This window comes from Passer montanus, unplaced genomic scaffold, assembly GCF_014805655.1.
Source record: "Passer montanus isolate IOZ18808 unplaced genomic scaffold, ASM1480565v1 scaffold15, whole genome shotgun sequence".
Classification (NCBI taxonomy): Eukaryota; Metazoa; Chordata; class Aves; order Passeriformes; family Passeridae; genus Passer; species Passer montanus.
The window spans coordinates 12,766,461-12,773,824 of NW_024362051.1; positions in this window are offsets into that span (position 1 = coordinate 12,766,461).

Sequence of the window (7,364 nt, forward strand, 5' to 3'; positions counted from 1 at the left end):
TTTTGTGAAGCTGGAGTTTCAGCTGCTGTGAGATAAGGGGTGGGAAGAGCCCTCTGAAGCTGAGCCAGCAGTGGCACAGGGACATGGGGACAGAGCCAGCCCTCCCTCTGGAGCAGGGCACGGACCTCGTTCATTCCCCAGGAGAGGGAGACCTGGAGGCTTGCTTTGAGGCAGGAATGGAGATGCAGAATCAACTCCAGGGTGGAAAATAGGGAGCAGAAGCTGCTGCAGTTCTCCAGCTCAGCCAAAGCCCCTTCAGGAGGTTTCCCCATGGGTTGGGGTCACTGCAGTTTGTCAGAGCCCCCTCCTGGCTTTGCTTGGGGCAGAGCAGGGGTGCAGTGCTGGGGTTTTTCCTCACTGGTGATCCCAGATTCCCAAAGCCCTGGGGAGCTGGCACACCGTGCTCAGCCAGGCTGGCCTCAGGCACAGCCCAGCATCCCTGAGAGCCTCCCAGAGGAGCCAGGGAGGGGATCTGTGGCTGACCACAGCACCTGCCTGTGGCCAAGGTGTTGGCAGCCCCCGGAGCCCCAAGTGCTGGATTCCAGCCAGACCCATTAACAAACACAGCAGCAAACCTCTCTGCAAGCTGCAAGAGCTGATAAGGTTTGTCCTGCACGTACCAGAGACTCGGTTCATGTCACAGAGCAAGTTACCCCTTCAAGATTTTACCCTAAAACCAGAGGACATCCATTTTCACTCCCCACTGGCAGCTATTAATAACCTATCAGTAAGCACCAGCCAGTGGCTCTGTACAGGGATATCACAGGAGCTGTAATTCTCTCTTAAATCAGATATCGAAATCTTAGATTCTTACTGGAGTTTCAGCAGAGCAGAAAAGCAAAATCCTAAGGTTTACACAAAGCAAGCTGCAGAAACAGCCCTTTGTGTTGTCTCCAAAGTCATTTTCATACCGTGTCGGGGTGTAGGCAGCAAAGGGATGGGGAAATTATGAGAAAGCACCTCAGAACATAAAGCACGGATTTTTTTTTTTTTTTAAGACTGCTTGCATGAAAAAGCACATTTTTAACACTCCTTCTGTGGGGTTTAAAAATAACTAATCCAGTTGAAGCCTTTGGATGAGATGGGCTTCACAAGCCTGAATGTGATTTGCAGCAATGTAGGACCTGTAGCATTTCTGTGCCTGTAGGTGCAGCAGCTCTTTATAATCCTGTCATGGACTGTCAAACACCAACGGGAGAGTGCACCCTGCCAGCAGAGCTGTCACAGAGTTTGCTGGGATGTGAGCTCAGACCAACCTGCAGCCAAGGAATAGCTTGTGCTGGACCCTTCACTGACATTCACCATCCCAGTGCATTTTTTTATTTTTTGCAGGAGCTGCTCCTCACCATGGCTGCGATGCAGCTGAGGTAGCTGCATTCTGCCTCTACAATCCTCCCCACAATTTCAAACCAAAAAAAGTTAATTTTTCATCTCCCAATGTGAAAAATGGTGAGCCTGCATCCTGCTCCCCAAAGTGGCAAACGTTAGTGATGGAGAAATGACCCCCAGCTCCCCTCAGGGCATCACGTCTCACAAAATAGCACAGTCAGTAACAGAGTGCTGACATTAAGAAGTGCAGAAGCACAGGGAGAAAAAGAAACACTAAAACAGACTGCAGAGCAAGGATTCTGCATTGCACAACCCACTAAAATATGTTTAATACTAGCTACAAGTCTGCTTCAAGGCTGGAGTGATCTTAGTTCAATTTGCTCCAAGTCCCTTTACAAGAGAGGTGAGGAAAACCAAATCCAGCAAATTCAAACTGCAAATGCACATCCACAGCCAGCTGAACAAATCCCCCCAGCATTCATACTAGTGATCCATTTGGACTCATCCTCTTTACGGGCTCCCCTGTCTTGCCTCCCAAAAGAACAAAATTAATTCCAGATATTGGCTTGCTCAGGCATACCAAAACATTTACAAATGTATATGGCAATTTACATATGTCAGCCCACACGGTGAGCTGAGTCAGAGCTGCTGCCAGCGCTCCTGCCTGCTCTTCCCAGGTTGCCAGGTGCTGCCCTTCCCTCTCCTGCTTTGCCTGGAGATGCCAGGAGAGCCCAGGCAGCTCCAGAGCAGCTCCGTGCTGCGTCACGCCTGAGGAATCCATCCCAGCTATCTTCCCAGGTGAGGGAATGGTTAAAAGCTTGCTGGGAAGCCTCTCAGCAGAGCATTTTTAAAGCTATTTCCTGACATCTCACCAGAAACACAAATCCCACTCAGTTTTCACTGCTAGTTATGTTCGTGTTTCCATGCTCCCCTCGGAGACTCTCGCAGGAAAGGCTTCTCTCACACCTGCTCCAGGCACTAATTCTCCTGCCTGTTCCCCCAGGGACAAGTTCAGCACATCTCCAGCCTTGAGCAAAGCCTGAGCCATGGTGGGCAGTGCCCTGTGAGCAGCCAAAAGGGAATTATGGAGGGGGGGTGCCAGGGGGTGCAGCTGGACCCCCCAGAGGCAGGAGCTCCACTGGTGCCTCCCAAAGCCTTTCCCAGGTCGTTCCTGCAGCACCAGCACCGACAGGTCCTGGCAGGGGCTGGGGCTAAGCATAACCTTGCAATTAATGAAATCCTCACCATTTTTGCTGCTGTACGTTTTCTGTAGGGGAAGAACCTCCCAGCCAGTGGAGCATTGCATTTTGAAATGAAAACCCGGTGTCTTTCTTGACCGGGAATGTGAAATGGGGACTCGAGGGTTAGAGTCATGTCAAATTATGGGAAGCTGCAGGGGCTGAGAGTTCCTACCTCCAAGAATACTGACTGTTACAGCCTTAACCTTTTCTGCAAATACCATCCTTCCCTATAAAAACGTGGCTTGGAGTTGATTTAGAAATTCTTTTCAAGTAAGAAGCCGTTCTTTGGAGAGTCTGCAGTGAGGTTCTCCATAGGTGGAGGCTTTTTTAAGGAATTCTGCTGGAAGGAAGTGCCCATGGGGCAGTGCTGGACGTGCTGCCACACATCTCAGAGGCTCTGGTGACACCACAGACACCAGCCCTGGCGTGGTTCTGCAAGAGGAACCTCAGCAGGGTTGAAACCAGGGCTGGCCTGGCTGGCACAGAGCAGGAGCAAAGTGTCCCCGTGGCACAGGCAGCACCAGCTTCCCCAGTGCCACTGGAAAGAGCAGCTCATGGAAAAGCTAAAAGCAGGCTGCACTTCAACCCAGCACAGGATCAGCCCTCTGCTAGCTGAGCCATTATGGCACGAAATCCCTGCTAGAAACCCCGCTTCCATTTCTCAGATTTTCTGCAGTTTGTAGCTGCTTTTCTATATCCCACAGTCACACCGGGCTACATTTGTCACCCATGAATAATCCCACTTACATTGCAGAGTCTCTTCCTACCCTGGAGAAAAATGCAGTGGGAGGTGTGGGGAAGCTCAGTGAAAGCTGACAGCCAGGAGAGACTGGGAAAGGCCTACAGAGCTCCTTATTTAGATGTCCTATTTTAAGATAAAATGAAGAGGAACTATGCACATTCAGCATTTTGCTAAACTGACATGAAACCAAGTCACTACAAAATCAGTTTGCAGAGGGATGCAGTGCACATGCTTGAAGCCTTCTGTAAAATATTATTATTATTTATGATTGCAGTAGCTCCTGGCTCTCAGCAAGCCCCAACCTTGGGGCTGCTGATCCATGTATCACAGGAGAGAACCCTGGCCAAAAAAAGATTCCATGGGTAGAAGGAAACATTGCCCTTTGCCTCCCCATGCAGAAAATGAAAGAGTGCCTGCCTGGGCACTCAGAATTAGCTGCCTGCACAAGATGCTTTGCAACAGCAATGACAGGAATTACGTGGTTTTCTCCCACCTACACTTGCTGACCCAAAAGCTGCCACTAACTGATGATGAGTCTGCAGAAGCTCATTAAAAGCGTTTCAGCCTGTACGGAAAGAGGGATTTAAAGCAGCCAGGAGGAGGGGGCAGAGGATGCCCAGGGAGGCTGGAAATGCTCTGCAGAGAAAGAGGGATTTAAAGCAGCCAGGAGGGCTTGGAGGGGGCAGAGGATGCCCAGGGAGGCTGGAAATGCTCTGCAGCAAGAAAGGGCTCCTGAGAGTCCCGGCAGCCCATGGCAGCAGAGCTGACTCTGCAGATTCCTGGGAAGGGAGATGTGGTTCTGTGTGGGACATGGGCTGGGGAAAGCTGGCCACAGCCACCAACCCAGGGCTGGGTAATGAGTCTGAGATAATAATTAAAGGCCAATCTTGGGTTCGTCAAAACCTCTAAAACAACCCATTGATAATAATAGCAGGACATTAGGATTAGGCTTTTTCCTGATCACTGAAGCTTTCCTGTCTCCACAGGCTTATCAGGGAGAGTCTTGTCAAAGCCAGAAAGGAGATGAGGCTGAAAATAATCTGTCCTCAAACTTCCCACGTTCAGAAATGCCTGATCTGAGGCACGGGGTTTTCATGCAGCACTCCCTAAGCACAGCAAACCATGGAAAAGCAGGAAATGCATCGTGCCCTTCCACATAATCCAGACTGTACAACTCTTTAAGCATGACAAAGATAAGCCTTGAATACTGCTTTTGAAAATCTGCAATAAAGTTTACTAAGGTTTATGACATTAAATACCCTATTGCTTGAATTCTGGCCATCCTACACTTTCCTTCTGCTGGTCACATATCACAGCTTTTGCACAGCCTGGAAAAAAAGGCCAGGCCCTCTCTTTGAAGGAGAAAAGGACAGCTGTACCTCCCCAAGGAAAAGGGTAACAGGATGAGACCATTTTGGGGGGGAAAATATAGTAATTATTCTGAGAAATAGCATAGAAATCTAAAACCTGAAAGGGTGGAGTGAGAAAGGAGCAGAGACAGTAGTGAGAACATGGGATGATGCCAGTTCAGCACATAAACTCATTTAGGAGCTTGCTTGGAACAAACTGTTCTTAGGGCATTGCCAGACTGACCAGACAAGAACAGATTTCAGTCCAATTGACCAACAAGTTGGTCAAACCCTCTCTCGTGCCACTGCCAGCCAACCTTGTAAACACTGAAGGTCAGATAAACATCCAAATGTTGCAATTTATTGGATTCACATTCCTCTGGCGATTCACCTATGTTTTCTTCTGTCGGGACAAAGGGTTGTGGGCAGCTCACAGGGGGATCATGTTCTGTACCAGCACGAGGCACAGGCAGGACAGAGAGGGCAGAGGATGAAATTTTGGAAGCCCAGAGTTTATAGGAAAAAACAAAACCCCCAGTGCAACACCCATCCTTATCTTCAAATGAGAAACGCAAGCGATTCTCTACAGGACGAGAAAACGAGTGAGCTCCAAACCCTTCCAGGGGTCACACAGGTGCTGCCACTGAAGGAGGCCACATCAGCAGGGGAAGGAGGGCTCTTCCAGGGCTCTCCCAGGGCTCTCCCAGGGCGGTGGCAGCGGGGTGGGCACGGCGTGTGCCCGGCAGCTGAGGCAGCAGCACGGCGGTGACGCACGGCTCGCGGCAGGGACGGCGCATGAAAGGCAGGGTCAGCTCAGTCCAGGAGATGCCCCAGCCCCACACGAGGCCCTGGCTGCCACTGCAGTGCAGCTGCAGCCATAGTAAGGCTTGCACAACCCCTGCTCCAATACGCTGGAGGACACACACCCCCGCACTCACAGTTTACTCCTGCGGCAGAAAAACAGCAGGGCCAGAGCCAGGGACGCTCCTGTGGGTCACACTGGTGTCACAGGAGGGCTGGTGCCTCCAGCCTGTCATCGGGATAAACCGAAAATTATTCTGATTGCAATCTTAGGGCCCCACGAAACAACAGCACAAGAGCACAAAGTTGGCTCTGGCTTCTCTTTATCACGCAGGTGAAATTGCCACCAGAACACAGGCCAGGAAGGACACCCCCACTGTCTACAGGCTTTAGAAACAGATGCTAAAACCCATCCAGGGTGGGGAAAAAAACGGTGGGAGTATTTGGCGATACCTCCATATCCCTAGTGGGGAGCTGCAGAACGAAGCAGGAGCAGGGTGGGATTGGATCAGCCCCACAGGAACCATCCCAGCTGCCTCTGCCTCGTGCCCTTCAACAGCTCCCAAAGACAGGGCAGCGACTCAGCAGAGAGAGCCCTGCAGCACTGCTGTGTTATTTTATTTCTGGCTTTGAACCCCGGGACCTTCCAGGGCTCCTGGATGTGGTGTCACTCACACCAGGTGGATTTTCCCGGCGTCTCTGGTGCCTGCTTTCCATCTGACAGCAGCACAGCTGAACCAGAGGGATGCAGAACTAATCCCGGCGAGAAGGGAGCCAGAAAGGGATTCCAGCAACACAAAAAGCAGAGGGAAATGCTGGAGTCTGTGATCAGTATCAGTGACCCTTTCATTTTCCAAGAAGCAGCAATGATAAGGCAGCTCTGCCCAGGTGAAAGATATCAGCAGGGCTAATTGTGGCGGGCAGGCTGATTCTCATGGCAGTGCTGTTATCTCCCTGGATTCCAGCTCCCAGCAGCTGCTGTCACTGCTCAGAATATCCAGCAGCACAGAGAGAGAGGAAGAGAAGGGGGTAGAAAGGAGAGAGAAAAAAATGAGGGGAAAGGGAGAGGCGAGGAGCAAGAGGAAAGGAAAGTGTAAGAACAGACGAGACAGAAAGGGGAGGAACAGAGAAGATGTGCAAAGATGAGAAGGCAAATGGGGACTCCGAGCTGCCCCAAAATTCCCTCTTACAGGGGTTTCAAGGGAGTGGAGCTGACAAATTGCTCGCTGTGGGTGTATTTCAAGAGGCAAACTCAGCCCGACCCTTCTCTGAGGACACCCATCCTCTGCAAGGAGGGACTGGGACCGTGTGGAGGACACGAAGAAATTACTGCAGAGACATTGCCTCTCCACTGATTCCTAATGAGCTGCTAATGAGCCCAGCCTGTGCACACAGCCCAGCGCAGAGGGGAGGCTGCTCTGGTCCCCAAAATCCACCCCAAGAGCCAAGGGATGTGCCCGTCCAGCAGGAGGGCAAAGCCAGCACACAGAACTTTGTGTCCATCCTGCCATTCCTGCACCCACCCAGCCCTTCTCCGGTTCCCTCACCCTACCCAGCTCCCAGATTTTGGGCAGCCCAGCCGGGAGCAGGCAGGAGCTGCAGGCACTGCCCTGCACGGTGCCCAGCACAGGCCAGGAGGGAACGTGCTGTGCCCGTGCTCGGCCAGCTGGACCTGTCAGACCTGCTGCAGGTGGCCCTCCTGATTATTACCCTCCTCAACCCGGGTAAATACACGGTGCAAGAGTCCCTGGGATGAGGAGGTGACGCTGGGGAGAGCCACAGCAAAGGACGAAAGGAGCAGTGAAGGGACTGGCCCAAAACCACAACAGCAGAGCCCAGCAGAGGACAGAAAGGGTTTGCTGCCAAAATCCAGGGGTCAGGAGCCAGCTGATAGGTGTTTTG